Source organism: Pinus tabuliformis, chromosome 3_1 (assembly GCF_031772625.1).
Source record: "Pinus tabuliformis cultivar Carrire ecotype Pingquan chromosome 3_1, CPIR1, whole genome shotgun sequence".
Lineage (NCBI taxonomy): Eukaryota > Viridiplantae > Streptophyta > Pinopsida > Pinales > Pinaceae > Pinus > Pinus tabuliformis.
Genome location: NC_142301.1, coordinates 13,066,292 through 13,070,200, shown reverse-complemented (window position 1 = coordinate 13,070,200; position 3,909 = coordinate 13,066,292). Strand labels below are relative to the sequence as shown.

The 3,909-nt window shown below is 38.6% G+C and overlaps 1 pseudogene; it reads left to right on the top strand.

The window, feature by feature from the left end:
* Positions 1-1,799: 1,799 nt before the first annotated feature.
* On the top strand, positions 1,800-2,449 carry LOC149185527 (syntaxin-71 pseudogene; annotated as a pseudogene).
* The last annotated feature ends 1,460 nt before the right edge of the window (positions 2,450-3,909 follow it).

Here is a 3,909-nt window from a genome sequence, read left to right as displayed (position 1 = left end):
TCTCAGAACCTTCTGAGATGAGTTGGTCAAGAAATCTTGCACTCACAAACTTAATTGGCTTGAAATAATCTGGGATATGTAAGTTGGTGTCATCAGTGACATATCCTAAGCCTCGACGATTCTTGTTATTTTGAATCTCTTCCCAAGGCTTGATGATGGGTTTGGAAGAAATTTGAATTTGACCATGAACAACTTCGACACTTGAAGTTGTTTGGATGAGTGATTTGGAATCAACATATTTATCTTCATCTGTATGGTTGAATGTCTTGGAAGAAGCACTCTTCTGTTGCAGCTCATCTCTTTGTAGTTGCGACTCTAGTTGAAGAAATTCAATGGTTTCATGTGTTTGTTGTAGATGCCGTGAAAGGTCAGCAAGAGTTTCTTTGCTGATATGCACCATGTCTTCATCATTGGAGATGATCAAACTATGAAGAATGTGTAACCACTGAATATGTTGCGCCATCTGAACTTGCTCACTTGAAATCAGGCTCTCGTGCTTTGAATTGTTTCACTTGATTTTGTTACCTGAATGACAGGCTCGCTTGCTATGGGACTTGAATGGCACACTCGCTTGATTTGTTGCTTATTGCACTTGCTGGGAACACTTGCTAGAGCTGTAGAACTTTCTTGCTTAAACTCTGGAATTCACGCTCGCTTGATGACGATCGCGTTTGTGTGAATGCTCAGTTGCCTTATTTGATGACTTCATGCTCACTTGAAGGAATAGCTATGCTCGCTTGATGTTGATCTCAACTTGCTTGATTGGTGTTAGAATTGAACTTTTCTTTGGTTTCTTTGATGGTTGCTGCAATGATCTTCACTCTGGCTCGCTTGAAAGTCTGAACCTTGTACAGTTTTGACACAAATTGCTTGAATGAATACTCACGCTCGCTTGCAGGAGATGTGAACTTGTTGTTTGTTTCATTTGGAGTTAAAACTCATGGACTCACTTGATTGTGCTTTAAAGGAAGCGTGTCGAACACTGTCGAAAATGCACCCAAAAAATGCTTAATGATTTGTTTGAATTTGTTTGTTGAGGTAGAATGATGATGTTGAAAACTTTGATTATTTGTTGTATGTGTGATCTTGATTATCCTTCCTTGAAGCTATTTTGTGACAAGTGTTGTGCTTGCTTTATGTATGCGATATTAGATGAAATTATTGATGTGTCACAACTAGACACAAATCAAAAAACAACAACATGAAGCATACAACACACTCTTCGTGTACCTAAGATCCCCTTATTCAATTTCAGGCGGATCTAGGACACAATCAACACAAAAAATATGATATCTTTATTAATCACTGAGTACATCTGAAGCAATGATAATGACAACCCTTTGAAACAACTCGTCTTCAATCTGGATAGACAAGTGCCCTTGATTGATGAGATTGACACAAAGGTGGATAAGGCAACATCAGACCTTAAGAACACAAATGTGAGATTGAAAGACACAGTTACTAAGTTGCGGTCCAGTCGCAATTTCTGTATTGATATCATTCTGCTTTGCATAATACTGGGGATTGCTGCTTACTTATACAATGTCTTGAAGAAATAGATGAAAGATTTCAAAACCAGAAGTTGCTTGCAGCAGGAAGCAATGTGACTTAGAAGTTGGTTTTTCCTGGTATGTGGCAGCTCTGTCGCTGCTGGCAAATCTTGCAGAGAACTGATTGCCTTCTTCTCTGCAGTATTGCACTATTCATAATTTCACAAACATATTTGTGGTATTATTCACAATGATGGCATTTGTTTAATGTGTTACCTCTTTTAGTTTGATGATTTTTTTAATGGCTTCGAGCACATCAGATCTGATCACTGCGAAGATGAGTGTCATCGACATTCTTACGTGGGTGGACGCCATCTGCAACAAGTATGAAAAAATACGACATTGACAAACAGAAGGAGAATCAGATCTCCGGAAATGACGCCTTCGTTAGGCTTTATACCGTTGTCGAGGCCGACATCAAGGCCGCAAAGCAGAAAGCTGACGATGCCGCGAAGGAGAAGAACAGGGCAGTAATCGCGACTCTGAATGCTAAAATTCGACGCACCAAGGCCATATTGCATGAAGAGATCCCCAAGTTGCAGAAATTGGCTCAAAAAAAGGTTAAAGGCCTTTCAAAAGAAGGTATTGTTACTCAGAATGATCTAGTGTCCGCTTTAGCAGAGAAGATTGATTCAATTCCAGATGGAACAAACGCAGGCACTGGACGAACTGCAGCATGGAAGACAACAACTACACGTATGGAAATCAAAATTGACTCATCATCTCCAGGTGGGATGAATACTGAGTTTTATGAGCACACTGAGGAATCTAAGCAGTTCAGAGAGGAGTTTGAAATGCGGAGAGCGAAACAGGTTCAAGGATTAGACATGATTGCAGAGGGCCCTGATACATTGAAGAACCTTCGTGATCGACTCCTCTATTTGGACGTGTTGCAATGAGAAGGACGATTCGTAGCGCATCTTTGAATTGACAACAGTTTGAGGGTGTAGCTCAACAATTAATAATTTGATTTGCTCCTGGAAGGATGGCTCAATCCTAACGAAATTCACCTGTATTATGGAGCTCGACTCCCAACAATATTGCTACCTGCTATGCGACAAATCTCAGCACCTGTAACTAACTCGGCTCCACATGAAATCTTGGTGCAGACATTTACAACCCAAGCACTCAACAATCACTCCGTCAAGGAATGCAACTCCCTTCCGTCCGTGGCTTTACCAGCTGGTTCAATTGTCATGTTGTTCACCCTCCAGCAGTGATTCGAACCATAATCACCTCGCTCTGCAAACAACAATTAAACAGATAGGCGGACGAAATGCACCAAATACGTCTACCTCTGGTAAACAGATGACTCAGCTTGGGTAGTTGCATCCGATCAATACACCATCACAGCAAACACAAATTTCACACTCTCGCTCTGATACCACATATTGAAAATGAAATTAACTCCAACAAATTAACTCCAATAGATTAGAGAAAAACACACATAAAAACTAGACACACAATATTGGCGGAAAAAGGCTGAAGCCTCATGCTTCTCTCTCACTTTCATACTTTCATTACAAAAATAATTGAATATAGTGTTACAAATAAATAGATGAGAGATAGTGTTCTCAAGATAGTGCGTGCTATCTTAGACACTTTTGGTTGAGATAATTTCTCCTTTGGTTGAGATAATTTCTCACCAGACACACCAATATAGGAGTTACCTAAACTAACTCCTATCTTAGAGGAACAACCCAAGAGTTAGGCACAAATTCCTAACTTGGAATATTTAATTAATTAATTTATTTTTGGATTTATTATTGTTTTATGAGAGAGGCTAACATTTGGTATTGTTTACCTGTTGATTTCGGCTTCTACTAATATTCATCCTTGGAGTAAATTGAGTATGATTTACCTGATGAGTAATTTTAGACTTTTGTTGACAATTTACATACTGTTCACTGGTCTTTGTTGCATCAAAATAGCTTCTGGTGGAGGCTGACAGATTTTGTGATTGAGATGAATCTTCAGTATACCCAAGACCTGTCTTAATCAGAGGAGAATGCTGAACATTGATGATTTCATTTAAAGTTTCTGATCCTTTAGAAAATCTAAGATGAAGAGATTTTGTCTTCTCAAGATCTTTTCTTAGACCCACAATTTCACATTCTAGATTTTCATTGTGTTTTCCTCTTTCAGCAAGTTGGTGTGACAAAGTATCTATGATCATATTCTTTTCTTCTACACAGATTTTGAGTTTAGTGATTTCTTCAAGAAATTATTCCTCTTTTAATGCATCCAAAAAATCATCATTGTCATAAGCCATGAGTAGTTTATAATCTTGTCCAGTTTCATCTTCATCACTATTAGATAAACCATCACTATCTTCATGTGTATAGTAACTCCTTATTCA